We start from the raw sequence: 15,273 nt of genomic DNA, 5'->3' as shown, positions 1-15,273 counted from the left end.
TGGCAGTCCTCGCCTCAGAGTCTACCTTGTTGTTGCAGTGTCACAAAGGAGGTGTCTGTCTGATGGGATTTAAAATGTGAGATTCCAATGGCAGTAGCCTGAAGGAGATCAGAGATAAAGGGGGCATTAGTAATTGAAGTTCTCTGGATGTTAATGAATCTGAACTCCTTCCAAATAGCAGAGTGGGAGAGAAGTATGTGGAAAGCACATTAGAGTCAGTGTAGACATTGAGGGAGGCTCCCTTTGCCAAAGCGAAGGCTCTGAGGAGGGTGACAAGTTCAGCCTGCTGATTGGATTATATTATTGGGGAGGGGAGCCAATTTCACAACCGAGGCTAGAGAGACTATAGCACACCCTGCCTGACAACTCCCTCCTGAAGGAAGGAGGAGCCATCTGTGAATCCTGTGCATGTTGCCTGGAGCAAGGGGCCTTCCTGTATGTGGAGGGACATGGAAGAAGCTCCTCCAGAGTTTCAAGGCATGAATGGGTAAGAGGAGAAGAGGTGGAAGAGTCCTGAGGAGTGGGGAGGAGAGTAGCAGTATTTAAAGGTGAGCACGTGTGGAAATTAAGACTGGGATCTTCCATCAGGAAAATCTGTGGAGATAAAAGGTGACAGGGGGGTAAGGAATATGAGCCCATGTAGGTGAGTGCCGCAGTCTTGGCTGGGCACAGAATCACGAGCCACTTACACCTTGTAGATTCAAACAGCAATTCTTTATTCCCGAACTCACACCGGCCTCTACACACGTTCTGGGGAAATCCCAGTTCTGCTGCCGCCCAATTCACCTACTCCACGAGGCTTTCTTCTCCAATACTTTCTGAATCTCACGAGAACTCAACGGGAACTCAAGGATCGGGAGTGCCTGAGGCAGCAGGATACGCCCTATTCCTGGCAGGGTACACCTTAAACCTGGAACTTCCCTAAACCCAAGGACGGGATACTCCCTAAAACCTGATCAGCTCTAAACCCGGATCCGCCCTGGTCCTTGAGCAAGGTCACCTTACTAAAGCATACAGCCAATGTCCTCTAAGCAACATGGGGTAGGCTGGCAAGGAAATTTTGGTGCGTCATTCCTACTTGGCAATGGCCCTCAGCAGGTGAGGAGTTCCTTTAGGTGATGGGGAGCCAGAATGGTGACCGGGGCCCCAAAGGTGAGTTTCTTTGACTTGTTAATGAGTAGAGAGGCTGTGGCCAATGTTCATACAAGGGCCCATGCCCAAACAGTAGGGCCAAGACCCTTCAATAGTTAAGCCACAGGGGCAAAAGTTGGCCCCAGCATGTGTCCAAAGACTCCTAGAGCAAATCCCTTCTTTTCAGCCACGGAAAGGTAAAATGGGTGTGTGAGATCAGGGAGATGGAGAGCAGGGGCCTGGAGGAGGGCCTGCTGGAGCCTGGTGAAGGGCTTTGTAACAGAGTGCAATAGGGGTTCAGAGAGTGGGCCCCGGGTTGGATCATATAGAGGCTTAGCCAATATAGAGTTGTTAGGAATCCAAGCTCTGAGCAATCCTGCCATACCTAGAGAGGACAGAATTTCTTCCTTAGTAGAGGGCATCAAGGCCCTTTCTATCAACTGTAATGGCTTTGTGTGTAGGGGTCAGGAGGGGACCTAGGTTACCATTGCTAAGGAGAGCTGTACCTTGGATGGAGGAAACCCTATCTCCACAGGCAGAAAGGAAGTTAAGAAGTTTACAGGTATCCTGATGACTGACCTCAAAGGAGGGACTGCAAAGAAGGAGGTCATCAACATACTGTAGCACCAAGGACTGAGTGAGATGCATGGATGTTAGGTCCTTCGCCAAGGCCTGTCCGAAGATATGAGGGCTGTCTTGGAACCCTTGGGGGAGAACTGTCCGTGTCAGCTGAGTGGAGTTATAAGACTCAGGGTCTGTTCGTGTAAAGGCAAAAATGTCTTGAGAGTCAGAATGTAGGGGAATGTAGAAGAAGGCATCTTTCAGGTCTAGTACTGAGAAGTAAGAGGTCCTGGAAGGAATGGTAGAGAGAAGGATGGGTTATAAGGATTGGGTCACCACGGGATGGATTGGGACAACCGCAGAGTTGATGGAATGGAGGTCTTGGACCAAAGGGTAGGAATCATTAGGTTTTTTACTGCCAAGATGGGGGTGTTATAAAGGGAATAAGTAGGTCTAAGGAAACTGTTTGCAAAAGGTCTTAAATGATTGGCTGTAAGCATAGAGTTTTTGTCGGGAGAGCAGGTATTATAATTGGGCCAGAAAATGGGGGAAGGGGTCTTTGAAATAGATATGAATGGGCTTGTGGTGTGAGGAGATAGAAGGACTTGAAACACCCCAGACAGAAGGGGCCACCTCAGAAGGGGGTAATGGGAAGGCACTGGCAGACAGAAGAGGGGATGGTCCTAAGGTGAGGATCAGGGGAGCAGCAGGCGAATCTGGATGGAAGTGCATGTGAGGGGAGAAGGAAAGCATAGCCCCCAACTTTGTGAGGATGTCCCTTACTATAAGGTGAACAGGGCATTGTGCAACACCAAAAAGGAGAGGGTGAAAACTAGAGAGCCAAAGGCACAAACAAGGCTAGGTGTCTGTAAGGGTTGTTAAAGTTTAACCTCTACCCTGACAATAGAGGTCACAGAACGAGTGGTAGGCCCCCACAGCTCCTTGAGGACTGAATATGTAGCCCCAGTGTCTAGGAGGCAGGAGACAGGCCTACTGAATACACAGAGTTACCCTGGGTTCCCATGGAGTGATGGTAGTGGTCAGGTGATGGGGACCTGGGTCTCATCCGTCCTCTGCAGCTAGTCTTGAGAGTTGGAAAGGGGAACCAGAAGGGCTGGATGACCAGTGTCCCTTCTGATGGCATTTAGGACAAGGGCGTGGAGGCTTGTGAGGCTTAGGACATGTACGAGCCCCAGTGACCCATCTGACCACAATTAAAACAGGGTCTGGGCGGCTCTGAAGGACCCTTCTGCAGGCCAGTGGAACCAGGGACAGATGCTAAGGCCAGACAGATGGCTTGAGAGAGCATCTCATATTTCTGCTTCCGGGCCTTCTCGTCTCTCCTGTTATATACCTAAAAGGCTACTCCCAGAACCTCAGCTTGGGGAGTTAGGGACCCCTCTCTAGGTACCCTAGTTTGGCCTTAATATTGGAGAAACTCTGGGAGAAACAGTAAGTCATTAGTAGTTGTCTCCCATCCGGAGTTTTAGGGTCCAGATTAGTATATTGTAATAAAGCCTTGGTCAGGTGATCTAAAAATGCTGAAGAGTTTTCATTCTTATCTAGGAAGATTTCCTGGAGCCTTTCATAATTGATAGCCTTATGGACTGTCTCTAAGTCCTGCCATGAGGCAAGTAATGAATTGGTTTCTACTAGTTATTCCTCCTTGGGAGGTAGGGTTAGGGGCAATGACTGCTATGCTGCTCAGGATATAGTCTGCACTCTGCAGGAAGTGGGAGAAGTGCTAGGGCTGCCCTACAGGAGTGTGTGGGACAGACATCTAAGACAAAATTGGGAGATTCCTAAAAGACATCATGCTGACCTCTGCCAACATCAACAGCTCTCTCACAAAGAACCTTGCCCAACAATGGCCTCTTCATTCCCCCAACACGATCTCATCCCTACTCATCTTTAACCCGGGCATATTCTGGTGTTCTGATTTCAGTAAATCCCAAATAACCACTTCTTTCAATTTTCCATATGCCTAATTTCTTTTAGAGTCACAAGGTTATAGGATTTTTTTTTTTCAGCACTGCTTGGAGTTTGAAAACAATTCTGTTTTAGAGTTTGAGAAATGTTTCATGTAGTAAATATTCTTCAAAGAAACCTATGGAATGAGTGAATGTTGGCAGAAGGAGATTAAGTGGGATACAAGCATTTCTGGGGATTTCTGCAGGAAAATCTGGTGAGACAGATTTTGGGGGACTAAGAAGTCGAGAGAGAGAGAGAGAGAGAGAGAGAGAGAGAGAGAGAGAGAGAGAGAGAGTAGTTTTCTTGAGGAAAAATCCAGGTACAGGTGGTGGGAACTAAGCAAATTTAGCCAGAAATAGAGTAAGTCTCTGTGTGAAGTGTTGAGTCCATGGTTCGTTTCCCTCCAAGAGTAGCCATATTAGACTCAAGAGGGAGAACAATGTGAGCAGGAAGTAGGAATAAGAAGCCCCTAAAATTCTGAAAAAATAAAGAGGTTCAGGCAATCCTGCTGGTAGGACTCTCCACCCAAGTGTGATATAGAACACAAATTAAGAAAAAAAAAAAACATGGTACTGCTGAGTGTGCTGGTGGTGCCTGGAGCATGAGTTGGCAGAGCAAGATGGCAGCTCCCACTTGCACTGGTCAAAATATTGGAGGGGCATTTGAAAGGGAGTATAGCCCTTCAGAACAAGTGGGAGCAAGAAGTAGTGGAATTGGGGTAATTATTGTTAACATGGCTTTAGAGCTACCACTGAAGCTGACTATCGGAATCACACACATACAAAGTGTTTGAATATACAGATCATAAATGTATTCAACCAAAAGCTCTTTGTCTTTAAGAATGGGGACAGATCCCATCCATGCAGCGCTTTGCAGTTGTTTTAAACCCTCAGTTACACATGTCGCAGTGGGTCTGCATAACAAGTGGGTGAGGTAAGCACTGAGAAAGCCTGACATAAAACCAAACTAAGTGCAGCCGGGCAGCTGAAAATCCCTCCACTCACAGTCTCAAGCTCCCACTAACAACTACCAGCTTTTCAGCAGAGCCAAGTCTAGCTCCTCCCACGCACCAGACTGTGGTTATTCAAGATCTTATCGGTTCTGGAAGGGAAAGAAGTTAAATTTGCCTAGCCTTCTGGAAAGGATCAAGTGCTTTGCCTTTTACCTGGAGATTTGATTCTTCTTGACAAGGGGATGAACTTGATGAGCTAATGTAAGGAACCAGTTCTTGCAGACTCAGTTTGTTTTGAATTGCATTGGTGAGGTTTGTTTTAAGATGTGTCTACCTGTCATGATGACATATGCCAGTACATCTGTGCTGAGACAGCCCTTTTAGGACCCTTTCCCCTCCCTCCTTCCAAAAAAGGGGCCTTAAAACCTGACAGTTAACCTCTGGCCTTCATATGAAGTCACTATTCATGGTGTGCCTCTAGCTCTGCCTCCAACTGCTGTAGCCCTGACTTTACTAGGGATGGCAGAAAGCCCTGAGAGAATGGTATACTTTAACTTCAGGGCCTTCTTAACTCTGAGCCTGAAGTCCTCCTTCTACAACGGGGCAGGGTGCATTCCACAATCTTTAATGTCCCTTCTTTACACATTACTCTGTGATCCAATGCGTTTGAGCCTCCTCTGTAGGACTTCCAGGGAAAGGTGCCTTTGGGTGAAGAATGAGATGTTGAGAATCTCAGAAGTTCAGAAATTCATTTACCCTTCTGCAGCGATCACCAGAAATATTCCTTCTACTGCAGTCAAATTTAGTAAACATCTTTGCAATGGGCTATTATCGGGACCCATTTGTGGTTTGGGAGCTCTATTTGTGACTTGGGTTCAACAGGCTTGGCATTTCCTGCTCATTCAGTCACCCATTTAGTACACCTTTGTTTGAATAACTATGTTCCATGCACCAATTACTAATAATTAAATATTAACATTTACTATGTGTTTTTAAATGGCAGGTACTATGCTAGGTATTTTACAAATGTTATTTTGTCCTCGCAACAATCTGAGGAAGAAACTATTAACTTTCTCTTTTGATAGTTGAGAAAACAGAAGCTCAGAGAAGTTGGAAGCCAACACTGGAGCAGGGAGTCTATATTAGACATTCTGACTCCAGAAACCAAGATCTTGACTATGACACTACACTACTTCTGGGAAATTCAAAAGTGAGTAAAGCATGGTCCCTATCCTAATGAGCTCATAGGTCACAGGAGTAAGCAGAATTGTAAAATCAGCACAATGAACCATAAATGTTATCCTAAAGAAATGTGCATGGGGAGTGGGGAGCAGGGGCATCTCAGCCTGCCTGGTCTGGAGGGATGGTGATCAGGGAGATTACAAAGGAAATGCATACTTCAATTACTCTCAAATTTTCTATTATAGAGCTTTAAGATAAACCCTGAATCATTGTTAACAGGCTCATTTCCTTTGTAGAAAAGGTGAGCCCTCATTAGCAAAATAGATGGGAGTTACTCCCCAAGAACAGGGGAAAGGGGAATTTATAAAACTCTGCCCTGGGAGAGTTAAAGCATCAGAAATAAGAACTCAGGTAGAAATATACAATGTCCATGTGACTCTGGCTCCCTTGCAGGGCAAGACCAATGAAAGTGCGAATGTCAATAAGGGATACAATCCAGAGGGAGGAGGTGTCAGCAACGTTTGATGATCTTAGAGAAGCAGAGATTGGAACTAAAGGTTAGTGTTGCTCCACTCATCACTGTGTTGGGGAAGGTGAGCCCCGTTTTTAGATCAAAGCTAGCACACCAGTATACCCACCCACATCTGGCTGTCAATTCCTGATGATGACATTAAACATTCCCATTGTAGAAGACACTCCCCTCTTCCTGATCCCATAACTTTGCCTCCCCAAGACCTCTTTATACCCGCTTGGGCTTGACAATAATCTTTCTCAGTGTAAAACTATAAATTATTATTATCTCACATCAGCTAGCTGAGAAAACTGAGCCATGGAGAGGTACTACAAACTCTTGAGACCGTTTTTTATAATCCCTCTTAAGCTATCACCATCAAAATAAGATGTTAGATTGCACAAGGCACCTATCTAGATAAAACAATTTGATTTTACAATATATTTAAGAACACATGGGCTCATCTGATATATTGTGATTTATTCATGAGATTTAAAATAATAGAGAGAAAAGAGGCCCTTCCTTATGCATTTGCTTACTGTTTAATAAATGTAGGAGTCTAGGCACTCTCTTCCTATTCACAAACTAAACTATCTATTTTTGTTCTTTATCGTCAAGGGCACTTGTTTTGGCTAATTTCATATCTGCCACCACAAGAAAATGTGGCGGTGCTGCTATTAATGAGAATACCTCCCTTCTTTAGAAGCGGTTTATATTGAAACAATATAGATCTGCTTGTCTCTGCAGTCCCCTAGCACTGATTTAATGCCAGCCACATCTTTATTCATGCCTCTGCATCATTCATCGAGCTGTTTGTGAATATTGGTTTCCAGTGACATTCTTGAATGTTGTTTCTGGGCTTTATGGATGATGATCTATGCAAGTCTTGCCCAGAGGATGAAGGGAGCGGTGAATAATAGTTTATTTTCTGGCCATGTTAAATTTGCAGTTTAGAATTTTATAGCATAGACAAAGAACAGCATACCTTTCTTTTCTTTTTTTTTATTCTAATTTGTTACACATGAGACCAGAATGCATTTCAATTCATATTACACATATAGAGCACAATTTTTCATGTCTCTGGTTATACACAAAGTAGAGTCACACCATTTGTGTCTTTATACATGTTCTTATGGTAATGATGTCCATCTCATTTCACCGTCTCTCCTACCCCCATGATATCCCCTTCCCCTCCCACTCCTTTGCCCTATCTAAAGTTCCTCTATTCCCTCTCTATTCCCTATCATCCCCATTATGGATCAGTGTCATTATATCAGAGAAAATATTTGGCATTTGTTTTTTTGGAATTGGCTTACTTCACTTGTCATAATATTCTCCAACTCCATCTATTTACCACCAAATGCCATAATTTTATTCTCTTTTAATGTTAAGTAATATTCCATTGTGTATACACACCACAGTTTCTTTATCCATTCATCTTCTGAAGGGCATGTAAGTTGGTTCCACAGTTTAGCTATTGTGAATTATGCTGCTATAAACATTGGTGTGGCTGCATTACTATAGTATGCTGATTTTAAGTTTTATGGGTATAGACTGAGGAGTGGGTCGCTGGGTCAATGGTGGTTCCATTCCAAGTTTTCCAATGAATCTCCAGACTGCTTTATATATTTGATGCACCAATTTTCAGTCCCAACAGCACACCTTTTTAGCAAGCATGTCTTCTCTTGAACTCTGTAAGCCATGACCAGAGCCTTCTTAGAATGTGACCCTGTTTGTCAATGTTGACTGTACTCCTGCCTTCCACACACCTTCACTGGTACAGAGGATGGGCATGGGATCCCAGGCTTCCAGAAGCCTGGTCCATTCTGTGGACATTGAGTATATAAATAAAAACATTCCTGTCACATTCATCTCAAGTAAAGACAAGAGACTAGGGGAGAAAATGCTCATATCACTAGCAATTGTTCCAGAAACTGGCCCACCAGGCCAACCCAGCAAAATGGCTCATATTATCTTCAAGACTGCTTTTTCTTCTTAACAACTGTCACAAGAACTGCAAATTATGACCTTAAAACTACCTTTACATAGTAGCTGCTGTAGCTCACCAATCAGAGCTTGCCGGCTCTCAAAGTGCCAATGAACTTTCTTTAATAATAACTTGCATAATTTTCTCTGTCTTAAGTTAAACCCTCAAACTTTTCTTAGTTATTCAGATATACCAGAGGCTACCCCAGCCTGTGCATTTGTGTCCCGGATTACAATCCCATTTATTTTTCACAAATAAAAGTTTGCTTATTGGAAATTCATCTCTATATTTTTGTTTGACTTTGACATTTCAAGCAGAGAATGTCCATTAATTGTCTGGTTGGGATTGAGTCCAACTGAGAGAACATGGGGTCACCTTTTGTCTCTTGGAGACAAAAGGAGATAATAATGAGAAACTTTTGTTAGCACTATGGACTTGTGGAAACTGGTATGACCACCCTTGGGGACTACCTGAAATGTATCACAGGGACCCTGGATGGATGGGAAGACAGGTGCTGCTGTGGGACAATGATACTTCTAGGCTATGTTGCTATCCTGTTTCTCATCAAAATTTTGTTCTCTGGCTCTAATTTCCATTAATAATTTTTAAAATCTATCATTTCTTCTATATTTACGAGTTGGCATTCTAGTTAAGGAACTTTTTCCTCTGGCCTATTATGTTTATTTATTTATAAAGATAAGGAATCTTTTATTTTGGGGGAAATTTTGAAACACTTTCAGCCCTTTTCAGGGAGCACCAAGGGCTCAAAGTGCTGATTCTGGGTAGTAAGTTTAGCACAATATTTCCCCCCATCTTTTCATTATACTTTTTAAAGACTTTTATTTTAGGCAATGGGTTAAAATGTATTATGAACATTTATTTTGATGCTCAAATTTTCCCAGATTTAAGAAACATGGATGTTAATTAAATTTGTGACTAAGAGGTTAAGTGACCTGGGGCAAGTCACTTTGCATTCTGAGTCCCAGTTTCTCATTTTGCATAACAAGGGAACTACAGTACAAAATCTTAAATATCTTTTCTATGTCTAGATCTAAATACCCAAGATACATAATTTTCTTTTTTCCCCCTTTTTCAGAGACCTTTTAAAAATTGTTTTCATTTTGAGAAGTTCTTTGTTTTGTTTTACTTAACTTACACTTTAAAAAATCTTTTAAATAAACCATAATAGTGGTGAGTTTAAAACAACACATAATTAATCCATTTATTTCTTAACATGAGTTGAAGGAGAGATAGAGTATGACCTTTTGTGTAAAAGAGGATGGAATAGTTTGAAGACCCCTGACTCTCAGTAGGAAATATTTGCTTCTTCCTCTAACAATGACAGCTCTTTTCAGATGCGCCATTGTTCTTAGAACTAAAGTCCAGAGAAAAAGCAATTCTCACCCACCTCATCATCTTCCCTCACTTCCCCCACCATTTCCCCCCCCCCCCCACTGAGATCCCCAACAAGCCCTAAGGCTGTCTCTTTCCTTTCTATGCTTTAATGGCCTGGGTGGATTTGACTGTGTTAATGAGAATTGGCAGAGTGATTTGGGGAGAAAGAAGTCGGGTGTAAGTTCCATTTATGTTTGTCACTGACTATTACAGGTAAGCACAACTGCACAGTTAGGGTGTTATGTACGTTGTGTGTACATAAAAACATCCTCACACCTAAACTCCAAAAGAAACATTATTTACTAACTACAATTTTTCATTTCTGAATTTTTAATTTTAGTGCACGTGGCTATTTCATTGAATGATAATTTCTGTAATGCTGATGAAATCATTAGCAACATTTTTAAACTAGAACTAAGGCCAAGGAAACAAAGTAACAAAAATCAGGACCATTAATAGGATCCGTTTTCTGGCAGTTTTGTATTCTATTCTCCTAGTTAACAGCCAGGTCCATAATGGAGCAGATCAAATGTGAAAGATTTGTTCTTTGTTTTGAATATTCCCATCAGCTCTCTAGTACAATATTAATCTAATTATCAAAACAGTTCTCATTCATCTTTCCAAAGTATGATTTGCACTGGAGGGTTCAGGTGGGAGATTATTTATAGACCCTTAACAACATTTCCAAGGAAAAACAAGTCCTGTATAAATTTTCCTTCATCCAGATTTCCTGTTGTTTGAAAACACAGGCTTTTTGTATTTGCTAACATCTCTAGCTCTACCTTTCTTTGGGGGAATTCCATGGAGAGATCTATGTTGACCTAAATATGAATTTCACAGAATAACTGAGGCTAACCCAACCACAAATCAGAAACCAAACAATACCTTAAAAGGTGAGGAAGAGGGCAAACACAGACTTTTCATTCCTTTTCACTCAGCATTAGTGCAGCAGATCTTTCAGCTATGCTAGCAATCTGCTGTGGACTTTCTGAATGGAGAAGCTTCTAGAGTCTAATGACTCTGAGGAAATGAGTTATTCTTGTTACCAACCGGAGACAGTTGCCATTCATATTAGAGAAGAAAGCAGATCTACTGCAGGGCATGAAATTAAATTTTCCAGGTAGCAGCAAGTAATTGATACCATGGGGTGACCCTTGCCTGCGGCTGGCTATTTCTGTCCATAGAGCGCAGCAATAGGGCCAGCCACCCCAGTTGACCCCCACAAGCTGAGCTTGAAAAACAACATGCCCCAGCAGCTACTGTGTCCTTTTCATAAATACTCCCCATATTCCTTACCTTTGTTCTTTCAGCCTTTGTTCTAATTCAGATGTCCCTGATGGACTCATACATTTTTTATGAAATTATTAATTCATCCACCTGAGACACTAAGTGGGAATCAGATTTATCAGCTTTCTCTGTATGCAAGGTTTGGAATGCTTATCATTTGCTTTTTTTTTTTTTTTTTTTTTTTTGTGGCTTACACAACATTGGTTTTGGAAGGTTTTTATATCTTATGTTTAAAATTTTGTCATCAGAAAGGTTTTTGGAAAATAGGACCCAGATAAACCGCATTGCTTTTTTTGCCCTACTGACTACTCCTTTATATATTCAGAATTAATTGGTTTCTTCTGAATGGTAGCAGAGCATCTATCACTGAGAATGAGTTTTAAGATGAATATTGAATATATTTAAATAACAAGTTAGGATAGGAAAAGCAACCAACTGGAAAGAAATTGTGTGTCCCTCTTTCAGAATTGCTCAAAAATTAAATCATTTTGGAAATTCGCTCCATAACTTATTGCTAGTCATGGAATTCTTGACATTGGGTATGTGCTAGCTTCCAAATTAGGATTATTTGGTTCAAAGCTCTAGACCTTTCTAAACGCCTTAGTTAGGGAAAATGGACTGAAAGTCGTAATGTAGCAATTTGGGACATAAATTATGTAACTGCAAAGAGCATACCAAAAGATCATGGCTCCTAGAGCCAATTTAGATTTTAATCAGATTTTTCATTCCAACTTTAATTAAAGTGTTTGACTTAGAAAAATGACTATTAGTAAAATTGACTGCCAGTAAAGCAAAAAAGAAAAATTAATTGAAAAAAAAATGTACCCTGGCTACTACAAAGATTCATAGCATATGCTAGGAAAGGAAGTGGAAGAATGCTTTAATAAACTTTTATAACATATAGTAGCATTTCTCTTTCTAGGCATATAGAAAAATGTGTGTGTCAGATTTTCCTCCTTAGATGCTGACATAAGTGAAAATAACAGGAAAACATTTTTAATTTAAAAATCTAACGATAACCTCTAAATAATAGGTTGCAGCTTATCAACTTCTTCCTCCTGGTTTGGTCAGGCTAATTCCTATAGCTATGGATCAGCCCGCTGATATTTGTTGATTTTTTACTTGCCCAGGCACTGGAAAGATGTTTGAAGAAGTATCAGATATAACTCCTCCTCTTAGAAATCTTGGAATCTTATTGAGGCAAAAAAAATGGGAAAAGTTCAAGGTAATCAAAAAGCGTAAGAAATTAGATGGCCCATCCCTGAGGGTGTGAACCTTGAGATAAGGGGCATCTGCCTGGTTAGAACAACTCTACAGCCACTATGAGGTGGGACAGTGAAAGGCAGACAGGGTTTGGCATGCAGGGCAGACACATGTTATTGCAATAAAGAGGACAGCTGAGCATCCCAAGGCAGGGGAGAATAGGATTCTTTTCTATCCTAACCTGTTACTTAAATGAATTCAATGTTCATCTTAACATTCATTCTCAGTGATAATCTGCCACCATCCACAAGAAGCCAATTAATTTTGAACATATAAAGGAGCAGTCAGTGATGTGGCTTATCTGGGTTTATCTTTTTCTATTTTCCAAAAATATTTCTGCTGATTAATTAAAAGTAGGATCTGAAATTTAAGAAAGAACGAGAGAGGAGAGATCCTAGTATTCTAGGTAAGGTTTAAATGCTCATACTATTGAAAAATATAATTACAAGAAAGTGAGGGGGAAGAAAGCCAAGCCTATATCTTTCCAAAGTATGATTTGGACTAAAGGGTTCAGGTGGGAGATTATTTATAGATCCTTAACAACATTTCCAAGGAAAAACAAGTCCTGTACAAATTTTCCTTCATTCAGATTCCCTGTTGTTTGGAAACACAGACAGTAAGGACAGTTCATATGTGGTGGTAGGAATGCAAGGGTTAGGCTGAACATGAGACAAACCATTTACTACATACTATAACTGTCTGTGCTTTGTGCATTTACAGTCTTACTTTCTTGTACTATTTTTTTTCTATAGGCACCGGCGGCCTAGGGGCAGAGGGAAGATGCAATTTTTAGAAAGAATTTTTAAAAAGAATAGCCTAAGGTTTTATGCAGATTTCATTGTTTGAAGGAGACTGGCAGCAGGGAGGCTAGGAGGCCACTGTCCTGTCCAGGGCTGGGATGGATACAATGATAGATGCAAACAGGAGAAACTAAACCACTTTGATTCAACAAACGTTATTGAAGCTATTCTATGAGCCAGTCCTGGAGTTCAGTAAGACTTGATGCAGAAGGGAAAAATTAAGGTCAGGTGGTATCCAGTTAACAGTCAGGACTCCTAGAAGTGCAGACACAAGCTCTGTGGCATCTGGCCTGAGACAGCATAGACTGGCAGGGCAGGCATGAGCAGAAGGGGCAAGAAAGGCCTCACCCAGAACACCATGTTTAGCTGGACTTTGAAGGGTAAGTCAAGATTTGCCAGCAAGAGAAGAGAGAAAACACAAGAGCAGGGGATCCAAATTAATTGGAAACTTAGGCCAGCAAATTGAAGACAGAAATTTAAAAACTGAATTAAAGAGCTGCCAGCATCTTCTTTAATTCTATACATCCCATCGAGGAGATTTTTCTGAAGGGAAAAAATAAAATGAAAGAAGGAATCACATACTTTGGCAAAAACAAAACATTTATGGAGATAGAGAAAGAATACTTGGAACTGTTACAGAAAATTTAGGATGCATCTTAGTAGAGGTTCCTAAAAAAATGGGAAAAAAAATAGAACAAGTCAGTGTGGGCAAGGTTTAAGTGCTTATCATGTTCTACTGGGAAATTAAATCACAAGAAAGCAAGAGTGAGGAGGGAAAGGGAAGTGGAGGAAGGATGGGGATGGGAAGCAACTCCAAGAACTGCTTGATAACCTAAGCTACTAGTCACAAGAAGGCACAAAGTGGCACAGCTACTTGCTTGACAGGTGCAGGGTGTCTCAGAGTAAGCTGTACGAAAAACCTAACTTCAGAACAACACATCAGAGGAAAAAATAAAAAGAAAGTTCTCTGCTGACTTCGTTCTCTTGTTTCCTCTTTCCCATTCATCAAAAAGAACCCTGTGGAAGTCAATCCCTGTGTCTTCAGGGTTGAGTCCCCTAGCCTCTTTTGGTAGCAGACTTCTTTAGAGGAAGCAGATACTGTGACCTATAGTGACATTTCTAGGGAATCCAGAAGTAGGGGAAGAGCTGAAGACAACATAGGAGAGAACCCCAAGGTTCTGCCTGGAATCTTTCCCTCTTCTGCTACTCAACAAGCTGAGGATCCAAGAGACAGGTGAGGCCAGAAGAATCTGAGGAGGCTCATAGCATGTATCCTATACTAGGTGTATTATTACCACACATACATCTCATTATAATTGTGGTCAGTCCTTCAAGAAATTTCCAGATCCATCGCTTCTTTGAATACTCTGTGTGTATCCTTATTGTGCCCAATTATTTAGGTCTTCCAACATGGGCAGCATGAGGCGAGAGAATGCAAAACCCATGCTGGTTAATACTGTCACCTAGAAGTCACTGGTAAAACTGGTTAATTAAGTAGGACAGAGATGAATGAGGACAGCTGACATAAAATTGAAGGATAGTGGGAAAGAAGGTTCCTGATATGTTTGCTTAAGCTTGGTTTTCAGCAGAATCTTTTTTTTTTCCATTTAAATTGAGGGTGTGGGTTGTGCTAAGTGTATCTATTTCCTTGAAACTTTATCCTCTTCTCAGGAGAAGAGTGAGCAGGAAGAGGAGGTGAGGCCAGGTTGACAGGGAAGAAGAGACCCACAGGCGGTGTGAAACACAGATACTCACCATCAGTGTCATGAGGAAACCATGTGTCAGGCGCCCCTGAGATTCATCAAGCTGGAACATTTTGGCTATTGCTGCCTGACCTGACAAATTTATGAATTTGAAAACTATTTGGGGACCAACACTTTGAAAACAAAAGAGATGAAAACAAAAACAATATATATACATATACATATGTGTGTGTGTGTATATGTATAAAAAACCCAATACTTTGAGTTTATAGACATAAATGGGCCAGGTGACAACCAGCCCATGAAAACATCCAGAATCTTCCCTGGAAGGCTGCTCTTAAACTGGAAAAGGATGATATTATCAGCAATTGACTGGAAGCTTTGGGTCCGTGTGAATTGCTGATGATGGCTCCTAATTAATCTGTGTCCTGCTGACTGTGATAATTCAGGAGCGTCCTGGAGGTGCTCCACTTTTAAGTTCACTGAGGCTGTCTGCTCATTCAAGCTAATCCTGATATGCTTAAAAAGAA

At 41.5% G+C, this 15,273-nt stretch overlaps 1 long non-coding RNA gene across 1 annotated transcript in view; it reads right to left on the bottom strand.

The window, feature by feature from the left end:
• Nucleotides 1–10,703, bottom strand: part of LOC308656986 — a 34,883-nt gene extending 24,180 nt beyond the window's left edge. Inside the window, exon 1 of the long non-coding RNA XR_014023822.1 lies at nucleotides 10,576–10,703. This is a non-coding gene — a long non-coding RNA (uncharacterized lncRNA). The remainder of the gene's footprint in view (nucleotides 1–10,575) is intronic.
• Nucleotides 10,704–15,273: the final 4,570 nt, after the last annotated feature.

This window comes from Spermophilus citellus (assembly GCF_964194105.1).
Source record: "Spermophilus citellus genome assembly, chromosome: 1".
Lineage (NCBI taxonomy): Eukaryota > Metazoa > Chordata > Mammalia > Rodentia > Sciuridae > Spermophilus > Spermophilus citellus.
This window is presented reverse-complemented; position numbering and strand designations above follow the sequence as displayed.